Source organism: Coturnix japonica, chromosome 8, assembly GCF_054131305.1.
Source record: "Coturnix japonica strain WE chromosome 8, WE-NBRP24, whole genome shotgun sequence".
Lineage (NCBI taxonomy): Eukaryota > Metazoa > Chordata > Aves > Galliformes > Phasianidae > Coturnix > Coturnix japonica.
In genome coordinates, this window is record NC_140670.1 from 5940793 (window position 1) to 5955000 (window position 14208).

The 14208-nt window shown below is 42.8% G+C and overlaps 1 protein-coding gene across 6 annotated transcripts in view; it reads right to left on the bottom strand.

The window, feature by feature from the left end:
- The window catches only part of BMPR1A (bone morphogenetic protein receptor type 1A), a 59789-nt gene that overhangs the window by 45009 nt on the left and 572 nt on the right, over nt 1-14208 (bottom strand). Inside the window, exon 1 of one of the 6 annotated variants that reach the window (XM_015866029.3) lies at nt 13953-14090. The exons of 3 other annotated variants lie outside the window; for them this stretch is intronic. The gene's annotated coding sequence lies outside the window, so the exon portion shown is untranslated. Of the gene's footprint in view, nt 1-1095; nt 1630-1931; nt 10607-13952; nt 14091-14208 lie in introns of those variants that run through there. 2 more of the 6 variants (XM_015866030.3, XM_085553918.1) reach the window with 2 other exon arrangements.

Sequence of the window (14208 nt, forward strand, 5' to 3'; positions counted from 1 at the left end):
CCACCACAACTGCTAGCTGGAACATAAGCGAAAGGCACAGGGTAACTACCTATCCAGCCATTATCTCACTGCACAGACAGATGAATGAACACCTGAAAACTTCCAGAGACAAAGCAGCACTAGAAACATCCATCAGCTCAGTTGTTAGCATCAACGTCGCGTTATTTCAGCGCCAAAATAATTTTCTTGCTTGCCACGGCACATTAAGGGAAGTGTTTTTATGAAGATCTATGCAAACATTTTGCAAGGTAAGCATGCGTGGGCAGAAGCAACATAATTCAGATATGTTCATTGCTAACGTTCAGCCTGGCTGCAGCAGCTCTTTCAAGAGAGGCAAAAGCCGGGTGTCAGTGCTGCAGTTAGACACAGAGCTCAGCATCCATTAATCTACACTTAGCCTCAGCATAGGCAGCTCGCAATCAGAGCTAAACACAGGGATATAGAGAAAGAAAGAAGTTCCATTGGAACAAAATACTCTCAGTGAGTGCTTTATGCTAACTAAAATAACTGGGGAATTTGGACACAGGGCTCCCAGTTTCAGCAGGCTGTTGCTTTTAGTTCTGGGAGGAGGGAGGAGAATAAAAGGAATTCCTTGGATGAGAGCTGCATTGCTAACCACAATCAGGATCGTTTTACCTCTTTTGCTACAAAGAGGTTACACGCCATGATGAAAAATTCCATGATCTAACAGCTTCTTGCTATTTGTAAAAATAACACAACTCCAATCGGTTGTATTTTTGCAGTTGATTTGCTTTCTACATTTCATAGCACTCGATACCCTGTGTTCATCATTCAAGCTACAATAAACATAAAATCTTGTGTCCTTAATGAGATGGCCCACAAAAGAGTTGTTTTAGCTCCTGAAGCAAGTCGTGGGTCCTTATTTGTCTCATTTTTTTTGTCGTCTCATGCAGAAGGTAGAGGGAAGATAAACCCCAAGCTAAGGGCACCTAAGTGGCACAATGATACACAATGTGAACTATAATCGAGAGAGGGGAAATCTCTCTCTCACTCTTTCTTTCACACACAAAGAAATTAACCCAACTGGACACAGCTGATATTTCTTATTATTATTCCTTCCTGAGTTTCTCTTACCTGGAAGTATTTATGCAGCCTCAGAAGAGCACAGATTCATTAATGACCCTACAAGAAGAGTAGATAAAAGCTGACTTTGTGGTATCTTTAGACCATAACAACTGCAGTAAATATTGCACTCTGTTACAAAGTCGAATCCAAACTTTAGATGCAAATATAGTCATGGTATAAAAACAACCTCCGTGATTTTCTCCTGCAGTTTTTTGTTTTGCCTTTTGAGACTGTGAAAGGTTTAAAAGGGCTTCGTTAAATACGCAGCTATAGTCCTTCCCAGGTGCATATGAGCACTGCTACCATGCAAACATTCAAGGGAAACCATGTAGCCCTTAAAACACGCTGCTTCCAAGTGCTATTTTGTATTCAGGTTGAGGGGAAAAAAAAAAAAAATCATGCTTTGTCCCTATGAAAACCGTAAACATTCACCTCGGATTGACAGCAAACTGTACTTGCAGAGCAAGTCCTTACGCTTATTTGGAACAAAGAATAGAGCCAAAACCCATCAGAAAGGCATTGGACGCGCAGCGCTCCGCGCACAACGAGGCGCAGGGAAGGACGCGCAGGCCGCCGGGTGGGGCGGAGCGGAGCAGCTGAGCGCCCCAACCTCGCCAGCGTGTCTGCAGCCCGGGCTGTGGAATGCCGAGCGGGTAACTTGATCCCTTCCTCCCCTCCTCCTCCTTCGCAGCAGCATTTAGAAAGTAATTTAACCTCTTAAAATGGCATCTCGGCGCTGCTAGCGCGGAACACTCGGGTGCGCTGACTCCAATAGGAAAGACAACTTTTTGTTGCCGCTGTTCCCGTATTTCTTTCCTGAAGTAAAATGGAGGAACCCAGCCTACCTCGCGTTTGGATCTGTCATTTCTAGCCGATATGCCCAGTGATTTCCTGGTAACGCGGCTGCGCTCGCAAGCAGCAGCAGTTGCGCTTCTGGGAACAATTAGCTCTCAGTGCAGCCATGAAGGTCTGTTTGTTCCGCGCTGCCCCGCTCCGAGGGCACCTCACTTTCACTGCTCTGACCAGCGGGGAACGAGGAGTCAGTTAAAACAGAGAACAGTTCTTCGGCAGCTGACATAACTTAGCGTACTGGAATGGAATCAGACGTGGATATCGCCCACGACAGAACTTCATTTGGAACCCAAAGGGGAGGGACAACTTAGCAATGAATTTATTCATTTTCCAAACTATACGCACACAGTCTGTGATGCAACCACAGTGCTGAGTCTGAGTGTTCCCATTGCACGCATGCACAGAAATAACACAGCCAAGCTCTGCCTCAAGGTAACACACAAGCTGATCTTACAGGCTGCTGCCCTTTTTTCTCCCAGTTTTCCGTAGCAAGAAGAAAGGCAGCTGCAATTCAGAGTGTGCTCCTGTAAACAAAATAGCCAACATTTTTACCATTCTGAACATACTGCCATCAGTACGATACCATTACACTACCAGATAAGAGACAAAGACTTGAAGAAAATAAGTTATCCATCATTCAAGCAACAGCACAATGTAAGAGGGAAAGATCAAGCTGAAAAAACATTTTTCCAGCAGCAGTCATTTTACTTACTGAATGCATTATCATAGAACAGCCTTGGTTGAAAAGGACCACAGTGATCTATTTTCTCCTCCCCCCTCTATGTGCAGGGTCACCAACCAGCAGCCCAGCTGCCCAGAGCCACATCCAGACCAGCCTTGGATGCCTCCAGGGATGGGGCATCCACAGCCTCCTTGGGCAACCTGTTCCAGTGTGTCACCACCCTCTGGGTAAAAAACTTCCTCCTAATATCTAACCTAAACCTTCCCTGTCTCAGTTTAAAACCATTCCCCCTTGTCCTATCACTATCCACCCTCATAAAAAGCTGCTCCCCTCCTGTTTCAATGCTCCCTTCAAGTACTGGAAGGCCACAGTGAGCTCTCCCCAGAGCCTTCTCCAGGGGAATGTTACTCTATCAGAACCAAGAACAGGAAAAAAAAAAGCCCCCAAGGAATCCTGAGAGGGCTACAAGTCTTATGGATATCCGTGTGGTACAAAGAGGAGCAACTAGCAACAAAGGCTGCAAGGAATTCAAGTGTGGGGCCTAGGTTTTAAAATATATTTACCGAGTTAGTAATGGAAATTCAGCTGAAAGATCTTTAAGATATACGGTCCTTAACTCGCACTTCCTGGTTCCTGACTACAAAATGGAAACAACTTCTAATGCTGAGGTGGTAAACTGGAACAGTGCTTTAATGATAAAGCCCCAGGATCCAGGGAAGGTCAAATGCCGCTCTGCTGGGGTCTTCTAGAAGGCTTTAAACCTGGAAAAGAACTTAAGGATAAGACAGGATGTTTGCAAGTATCACCCTTACCTATATTCCTATGTATTTACCAAAAATGAAACAAAGCCAACCAACACCCACAAACTACGGACATATCTTAACACTGGTTCTAGCACACCAAGGATCACAAACAGCAACATCTAACAGCTTTCTTTTTGTTTGGACCAGAACAAACACCTTAACACAGATGAGCTCCTTCTTTACAGAAAGCTAAGCAGTCATTTTGCTGTATGCATCATATAAGATACCTTCAGTTTTTCAGATGACACAACTCTGAATCTTCACTTTCTCCCCAAGGAAATCTATATGAGGGCTATTATCTGTTATTCATCCATGGACAATTATTTCTGGATCACTTATTTCTGATGGGCAGTTTGGTGTCTGATACCTTAAAGTCAAAGCACCATCACCACTTCTAACCAACTATTTGCTGTTTTGCTTAGTATTTCTGTGTTAACCTAAGATTAGCAGAAATATTCACAAATATTCTAAAAATAGAGTCATTTATTCTTCTTTTAAAATACATTTAATGACCCTTACTTGTTTGGAATAAAATTTATTCAAACTGTTGGTCAGGAATGGAAAAACAAGTATGATTACACTTCAAAATTGAAGTTCAAACCACTGCAGTGTGATTATATGACAGATTTAAATGGCTCACACAAAGTTATTAGCACTGATTCTTTTCCAGAAGGCCCACGTAACAGTTTCATTCTGTCTTTTCTGTAGTAGTGCCCTCTCCCCCTACCTTGAACTTTCAGCTTCTCTCCTTTCCACAGGCTGTGTATTGAACCCCAGGACCTGTTGCTGGGGTACTGCACATAAGCAGCATATATAAAATATAATAATAATAATAATAATAATAAAATAGGAACTTGCACTCGAAAGTAAAGCTTAACAATTCAAGAGCATTGGGAAATCTGTTTTCATGAGGATAAAGTAATTCTAGCACACCTCCCAAAAGCACATGCTGTGGATTATAATCTCTGCTGCCCACTGGAAGGAAAATTCAGTGCAAAAGAGCAGCACACAGAAAACCAAGGCATTTTCCAGATTAAAATATCTTGCAAAAAGCAGTTTATATAAAACTAGTTTTCTGGAATAGTATGAGATCAAGTAAGTGGAGGAGAGGGTACTGCACACATACTAATACATAATCATTTGGCTGCACATCAGTACTCCTCTGACCCTGTTGCACATTTCATTGCTGTATTTTTAGAGTATTCCCTCACACTGACCGTGCTGTTACGATGGCACTTGTTTCCATTATGTGTGGTGTCAAAAACTAGGTCTTCTGCTTCAGCTGCAGCAGTTCTTTGGAAAACACACTTAAATCTGCTGTATTCAGATCTCAAATGCTTTCCTCCATTCGTAGCAACGAGCCAGCTTTGTGTATCATAAACAAAAGTACCCTTATTTCACTTGCGAGGCTTATGTCACCTCTAGCTTCTTTGACTACCTAGAATTTTTTGGATTTAGGAACAGAAAATTTGTTACATCTTTCCTTACTACATAAAGAAGCAGCCCTGGTTACCTGAAGAAAACACAACAAAAGCCCTCGTTCAAGAACTTCTGCCCTAGCTATGAAACGTAGCACTCACAGTATTTCTGGTTCTGACAACTCTAATGATTCTTCCACCTCAAATTTTCTCTTCATTCAGGGGAAAAAAAAAAATAATAATCCACCACACAATCAATTGCATGATGAGCAGCAGACCCAGGAATGCTTAATTTCCTAAAGATTTATGTCCTGTTTTGGTACATATATTTTCCTGGTGTAAATGGCCCAGCTTTCTCCCCATATCCTGTATGGTTTCACCCTTGCTGCCTTTCACAACATACTCACTTCTCAACTGACGTGCATATTCCTCTAAGCACAGTTTTCTCTCCCTCTCCCATCTTCTGCCATCATATTGCCTCTCAGTAGCTGGACAATGTATATCCTGACTTTCCCCTTATCAGGAGGAACAAGTTCACCCAACACTTCTGGTCCTGACACAGGAAATAATACAGCTCAAGACCTTCAAAACAAAAACAGTGTGATAAGCACCACCTCACCAAAACATCTCATCCACAAACCCATGCCCTGCCTTTCAAGTGTCTGGTGTCAGGAATTTGCTCCAATCCCAAATTTTACATACTACATCAGATACAGAAACATTTAACAAAACTAAAACCGAAGACACTGCAGCAAAAGGAAAAGTACAAAGGTGAAGGTAGGGATGGGAAAGTTTCTGCTCATCCCGTTTTTGTTTGGGGTGTGTGGGAAGAACATCCTTCATGTACATTAACAGATTACACGGGAAGACTATTACTTAAGGTAATGAAAAGCAGTGTTCCAAAATGGGTAATACTCCCAAACTGCAGCTCTGCCCACAGGCAACGTATGTTACAGCCAAACTGCATTTGGAAGGGGCATCTTGTTCCACAAACCAATACTGGTCTGACCCAACTGCAGCAAAAAACAGAAACCTATGGGGGGGTGGGGGGGAGGGAGAAAAGAAAAACTAAAAAGTAATCAGTTTAGACTTAATTAAACTTCCTATGGTATCACAGGAGTGCCAGGGTTGCTTTAAAGCAAGAGGTGAGGACACACATGGGTGGTGTTAACAGAGCACAGAACTGGCCTTTCTAGCACACCTAGCTGTTAGGCTTGCTTATCTAAAGCCGCCCTCAGTCTGCTAGTTATTTATTCGTCTAGCAGATTTTCATTGCAGACATCAATGGAAGCCTATCTGGCTGTACTGCTGCAGTCTTTAGGAAACTATATCATCAGACTTTCCACACCAAGCAAAATAAAACACCCGAACAGAAAACGCTCAAGACAAGTTAGGCAGTAAAAACACGTTACTTCATGTTTGATGGCCATATCATTAAACCTAAGCCAATGAATGTGTCAATCAAGGCAGCAAGACGTCAGCGAGATATAACAAAAAGTAGGTGTGAAAGTCACTCCTGAATATAACAGCAGAGGAGCTGACGTGACTGGGTGTGTGTGTGCTAGTGTGATAAAAGGCAGAAGAATTAGCATAGTGATTCTACCAGATGTCTGGCTGAGTTCTCTGTGTGGGACACCGCCTTGCTACCAGACGTGTAGAGAAAGAAGGCAGGAACAGCTCCTTCCTGTTTGCCCCAGTTAGGAAAGTTGGCGCAAAGTGGTAGAAGTGCCGCTCTGCTACACAGGAGGCTCAAATCCCGGGGGTTGGACTCGATGATCTCTAAGGTCCCTTCCAACCCGCACAAGACTATGATACTGTGAATCTCCCATACAGTGCCTAAGAATGGCTACAGGTTATCACACAGCTGCCACTAATGGACACATCCTTCCAAAAATTTCTTTGAACTGAAACTTGGAAGATACTTTAGGCCCCAACCCCATATTCTGGCATGGACTCTTCAGCTCGAGTATTCAGTGCAAGGAAGGTAAGAAACCACCTGCCTCTCCTTATATTGTGGAAAAGAAGAAATAGTGGTGAAGAATTACTCCCTATCAATTTGTTAATTTCATTTCAGGTTTGATAGGTTACCACCACATTGCCCTCTCAGTTGTTTTTCTTTCCTGGCCATGAGAAGCACAGGACTATTTAGAACTGCATCCCATTAGTACTGCTGGGGGAAGGGAAAAAAAAAGACCAACCTTCTTGTTTTAATGAGATTGTTGAAATTGTGTTATCAGAATTACATCATATGCATGTTTATGTACAATCAATGTGCACAGCTGTATAATCACATTTAATTAAAAAAAAAAACCCTACTTACACTGACAGTATAGAATGCTGTTTCAAAATTGACTTAAACTTATTTAAGACTGCCCTGTTTGCTAGAATGGAAGTGCTGCCCCTCCTCCCCATCACATCTGGTCTCTTGGTGAGCTGGAGGGAGAAATTAAGGTCTTCTTTGTAGGGTTAGTTTTCAGTCAGATTAGCAAACAAATTCAACCTTCCACCTGGCCACAATTACTAGCAATGGATAGAAGGGAGTCAGACAAACCATTGTAAGCAGATATTTGTGAGCTCAAGTCAGAGCTTCACGATGAAGAGCTCTTAGGAAAACTATCCAAAATCTTCCAGAGCACTGATACCTACTTTACAGTCTTTAACTATTTCAACCCATAACTTCACAACAACTTCCTGAACAAGATCACTGCTAACCAGACACGGCATTCCTTCGAAGGCCTAACAAGTGAGATATAACCTTCACTTATAAGAGCTCCAATACCTCTTCTCCGGTCTGCCTGCATATGTGTGAATACCTATGCAGACACATTATAGTTTATTACACCATGTGGCCACATACAGCAGTTATTCTTGACTGCCTGCAATACTCAGTATTACCACCATGTCTTCTACGGTCACTTTATCAGAGACAACAGATTTAAAATAGGAAAGGGAGGAGAGAGCAAATTGATATTGATTCTTCTTAAACTCTTGACCCTGGTAATTTATCTGACAAATAACACATTCCACCACTTGGCTAATACTCAGCAGCAGACAAGTAAGCCAGCTGGCTCTTAAGAAAAAATACATTAAAATACTAACAAAAAGAACAAAAACACATATCTAAGATTATTCAGCAATAGTAGACAGGAAATAAATAACAAATGAGAGTAAGATGAAAGAATGTTCTGAGAAATTCAGAAGAAAACACAAAGAAAAGCCAAGGGGGATAAGGAATAGAATGTAACAAAATACCTGGATTTATCTAGAGCGAGCCAGGTTTCAGTAAATTAATGCTGACCAACTAATGCTAGATTTACAGAAGACAGAATGGATGAGGTGCAAAGCAGCCCATGCAGACTGCCTCAAAGCAGGAACCTCCATGCAGCACTGAGCTGTGTTCAGTCACATTCTGGGTATCTCTTATAACAGAAACTACTCAGCCTCTCGGGGCAAATCCATCCCATCGTTTGACCATCAACAGTCTCTAAATAGATTAAAAATCAAAGGCAAAAGAGTGTTTCTTATGCTTAAATAGCATTTCTTTTCTTTCACTTTGCACCCGTTGCCTCTTGTCCTATCACTGAGCAGACTGGTACAGTCTCTGTCCTGCTCTTCCATCAGGAACTTTTACAGATTGATGAGGAAATCCCTGAGCTCTTCTCCCTGGGCTCAAGTCCCAGCTTTCTCAGCCCCTCCTCATATTACAGCTCCAGCAGTCCTTTGATATCATCACGGCCCTTCTCTGGACATTCATACCCATCTTGGTTACAGTGTTCCGGGTGTCTCACCAGCGCTGAGAAGGGATTAAACACCCCCCTTGACATGCTGGCACCACTCTTCCAAACACAGCCCAAGATACCATTCACCTACTTTGCTGCAAGGGCGCATTGCTGGCTCACGTTCTCGTTGAACAGGACTACCAGGGCCTCTTCTGCAAAGCAGCCCTCCAGGCAGTCAGACCCTACTCTGAACCAGTAGACAAGATTATTCCTTCCCAAGTGCAGGGCTTTGCATTTCCCTTCGTTCAGGTTCACATGAGTCTCCCCTCTCTCATTTGTCCAGCTTGCCCAGATCCCTCTGCATGACAGCACAAACTGTCTGACCTATCAAACACTCCTACAGCCTTGCTGAGGGTGTACTCTATCCCACCATGCAGTTATTGTTTCCAAAGGTACTGCACTGTACTGGGGCGCTTGCACTGACCTCTCCAGTTGGACTTCATGCTGCTCATCAGAACCACGTGAATCGGGCAGTTCAGAAGCCATCCTACTGTCTGTCTTGTATTGTTTGTCCACAAAGATATTACAAGAGACACCGTCAAAAGCTTTACTGAAGACAACATAAATGATACCTGCTGCTCCCTGCCATCCACTGAGCTAGTTACTTCATCACAAAAGGCTACCAGATGCTCACCAACACCACCCATGCTGACCTGCCTGCTAATCCTAACCCACTCTCTATGACCTACTGCTTACCCATCCCAAGTCAGAGCTCCTCATTTCCATTGGTCTCAAATAGGAAAGGCAGCATGAACCTCCTGAAGAGCCTGCAGCATGTCAGCTGTATCACCTATCCACCTAGACTTCTTGGATTTCAATGAGACTGTAGCCATGAGGCAGAGCAAATACCTTCAGTTGCTCCAGTTTGCTTGTTGCATATGACAAACAAGGCAATTCAAAGTATGTACAGGAAAGTAATAAACTGCATGAAGGGAAGCAACTTACTGACTGAACTACCTATCCAACAAACCTATCCAACTTTCCTTGCCATGCTGCTATTCCGCTGCTTTGTCTCCTTTTACCTGAAACTCCTTGCCCCAAGCCCCATTTCTGCTTCCAAATCCGCTGTGGATGTATACACAGCCAAAGGTGGCCATTCTTACATCCACTTGCCACCTCTTCCCTCCACCTCCTGTTTCCTCCTGCAGATTTCTAGGACTATTACCTGAAGCGTTATAAAGAGGCGTAAATAATATACAGCCGCATTAGGAACCTTTTCTTGAAGTTTACTAATACCATTTCTGCAGCAGAACCCCAGGCTAAGGAATGCACAGCTGCCAAACAGATGTATGATTTCAGCATTTAGATTCCATTATTTCAAGGGTGGGTTTTCTTATTTTTTTTTTTTCAACTAGATGTTTTCAAATTTTCTATTTCCATCTGTTTTTTGACCTCCCTCCGTTTCGTCCCCTTTTGTCTGTTTTAGTTCATTACACCAAAATAATCTCCTAAATTAGAAACATCTCTACATTTAAAAACTTGTGAATTTGAAGAGAGGTGGGGGAGTGAAGAGTGGCCCTATAGGAACAAAAACAGTTCAACAGAGGATTGGGTTTGAATACAAACTGTCCTGTATGGATCAGGTTTTATTTCACAGTTCCTGCTGTAGCCCAAATTGGCACCTCTCTAACTACATTCCTTCCATGTAGAATATCAGCTATATGGGGATATTCATTTGCTTCACCAGAGCCCTCTGCTCTAAGTTTAGACTGGAAGAGCATGCAAATTCTTGTTTCTTTCTCAAAAGAGTTGCATTAACTATAAATTGAAAAAGAAATATATATATATATATATATATATATACATATATATATATATATATATATATATATATATATATATATCTCAGCATATACCAAAACTGTCTTAGAAAACATTAAGATCAGCACAGACCACTATCGCTGCTGTCAACTTCCAACTGCTTCAGTAAGAATCAATTCATGCACCAGTAGTGACCGACAACAGAAATGGAATTAGCACAGGTGAAAACAAGCTTCATTCTGCAAACCAAAGCAGAAGATTTGGGCATTACCAAGAACTGTTCTTAAAGCCTGGTCCATGCTACGGATTTTAAAGAACAGTCAGCCCAAGTAGAATCACTAAATTCAGCTCAGCAACTGTGATAGATGTGGCTTCAAAACCTGACATTATTTATTGCATTTTTAAGCTTACAATAACATTTTGCCCAGGCGAGGAAGGGCATTACCTTCAGTCTTAATGAGTGGCATTGCACCTCAGAACATTCCCAGAGACCATTTTCTATAAGGTACTATCATACAATAGACTAAACTGTTGCAATTAAGGAAACATAGATAACAAAAAGAGACAAATGTCAACATATAAAAACAAAGAAGTTTTTCTTTTCTTAAATTCTGTGAGCTTAATTTCTTGGTTTCTCTCCAAGAAGAGACACGAGAAACCAGTTTTATTCAAACTGCTTTGAAGGTTTTTGTTTGTTTTTAATCCCTTCCTTCAGGGACATTTCTACTCAATGATCAGTATCACTTACAAACTGAAATTCATTCACCGATCTGAATTGAGGATAGTCCATGTCTTGGGTGTTGAGTCTGAAGATGGCTGCACAACACTATGGGGCATGGTGCCTGTGTCTCTGCATCAGCACTATAGACTGAACTTTCAACTGAACAAATAGGGAAGAAAACACCAACAAATGGACTAGAAAATGATATCTGAACGCAGAAGCCAGGCTGCGTCCTCCATCATCCTTATCACTGATTCTATATCCAAGGAATTCTCTCTTAGCATGAAATGCACTAAGATGTGCATCAAATCTTTTGTGAGCAGAATGTTAATTCTTTGTAGCAGCAAAGTCTTGCATGATTTTGGGCCACAGAACTTGGACTCTACCCACTGATTTCCAGTATAGTCTGGCATCAGGCTCTTACAAAGGAAGTGTAAATGCACATGAACAGCTCCTCCCCCTGCCCCCCAACTTGAGAAAAAGTCGTTAATAATTAACACTGTTAAGACGAGGCTGCAAGAAAAGCAAGTTTAGGAGATTTCAACAGCTGCAACAGTGAAAAGGAAGGAGCTTCCACAAAGCAGGTCTGAATTCACACAACCTGTGCACAATCATGAGCTAGAATTCACTTGTCTGCTTTAATAACTATATTGATCTTTACTTACCAATTCATTCTGAAACAGTACAGCAGAGTGAAATGCACGGAACTCAAAAGAAACAGAAGGATGACTATAAGAAATCCACTAGGAAAATGGCAAAGACTAGAGCTGCTGCTTTATAGATATGAAAGAATGATCACACTGCCTACAGCATCTGTGTAGAGTTGACAACAGCGTCACAACCAGAAACTCATGCATCTCATCTCTGATGTAGCACAAATGAAGAACTCGAGCCTCATGTTACACTAAAAACACTGATATAAAATACTCCAGTTGTCAACTGACTACAGTAAACTTCAGTGTCCTCTCACTGCTGCGATTCCCATGCAGTTCTGGAGTGCTCCATCTCACACAGTGGTCAGACCAGCCAGAGGCTGCAGCTTACTCTCTCAGCCAGGACACAGCCTTATAGGAAAACAAAGGGAACCTAACATTCACCCTCCCTAGAGGAAAATGAAATCCTTGATATTAAAGAGCAGGAGAAAAATTGCTTTGTTTTGTTGAGGGAAGCACAAAACATACGCCTAGAGCGCAAAGTACTCGGTGTGTTTTTGGACCGAATCCCTCACACAAGAGCTATACTGAGTTAAAAGAATAACTCGGGGGGGGGGGGGGGAATGGGGTAAATAAAATGACTATTTCTGAGAAAAATCAACTGCTCTACAGACTTCACTGCAACTTTTAAGTGACGACAGGAAAGAGAGACAGAAATTCCCTGCTTTCCCTTTAAAGCAACGAATGTTTCAGAAAGCACAGAGACTCCATGACATCACCATGACTAGGAATAATCAGCGAGGGTTTGGTAGAGCAACTGCAAAAGATTTTTGCAGCTCTCGTTCGGGGAAGAAAAGGCACTAAATCATCAGCTGCTACAGGCAAGGCAGCCGTCAAAAATCAAGCACACACACTGCCCCCCACCCCCACACACATTTGAGGAACATTAACGTGTCTAAGCACTCCATGGGTACCTACATATAACAGCTCTGAAGTGACTTACGTGATTTATTTACAGAAAATATTAAGGTATGTGAAGCAAAACCCGGGCACTGAAGACGTGCCCTGTCCCCCCCCCCCCCCCTCAAACGAGGAACCAAAAACCTCACACAGACAGAAATATCTGATGCTTGACAAAAGCAAGGGAGGAACACTTGCATCTGTAGAACATGCCATCTTGTCTGTTTACCCATCTATGCTTAGCAGAGCTTCAGAAGCTCCATGTGTCAGACATTTAGCTGCACTACAAGGAGATACCATCCTCACTACGGAAGTTGCCATCCACAAGTATCATTTGGTAGTCACATTATGTCCCATTTTCTTCTTGGAGAACAAATACAACCCTGTTGTCTTTCCTACCTTTAAACCAAGGCAGAAAATAAATACAACCCTAAGCCACCCACCTACTGCTTGCTTTTCAGGACTCCAGGAAGTAGACAAAGCTATTTATTGTTTCTTCAGCGTGCTTTTCTCTTTGCAGCCCAATGCTTTGTGACAACTCAGATCACAGTAACTTTCATCTATGGGAAGCACATGTCCTTTCTAAAGGAAGTTAGCTGAACCCCCTTGCTTTGGGCAGGGGCTGGACCCAGTGACATCCAGAGGTCCCTTCCAAACCATATCTTTCTCATTTTAAAGAGAAGGATTCCAGTCAGCCCACATGAATTCACTGTCTCCAAACAGAGAGACCAAAGGCATATACAGAGAACTGGCAACTGAAGATTGCAACTATGCATTAATATCTCTGACAGAGCTCCACACTCAGAGCCTGCAGGGCATGCATGTGTCCATACAGAAATACAAACCACACAGACCCTAACACAACAAACCGCAAGTGTTGAAAGATCTATACGAAAGTAACCAAAGTAAAGACACAAAGGATACACACTGTCAACAAGTATTCAAGTAATATTTTCAGGCTGCTACCAATGCCACAACGTGGGGGTCTTACTAACTATAGGCTGGAAGAGCAGGTCTGAATATCAACCGGTCTCATGCAGCTCCTTACTCCAAGATAAGGTTCTACTGAGAATCAAGGAACAGTTTGAGCCCAGGCCATCATAGAAGGAGCTGCTCCACTCGCACAGAGGGCAGGCACCAAGCAGCTGACTGGGTATGGAACCCAGCAAATCGTTACCCGTCCTCAAGGAACGCAAAACACAACAAAACACAGCTCACAAACACAACCACTCCGCACCTGGAAGCGTCCCCATTGTACGGCCTTCATCACAACAGGCCACACGACCGCTTCACGGACGCGCTACAGCCTCCCACCGCTCCTTGATGCCGAATTCACTCTTAGTCGTACAGAAGATGAAAGGCTGATGAAAGGCCATTCAAGTTTTTCAGCCTCTTCGGGACATCTCGTCACCAGGTTTAACCGGAACCGGACGGCGGACGCTCACGGTGCCGCGGGATGCCCAGGCGGCTCCTCACCGCCCAGCGGCGGCGGG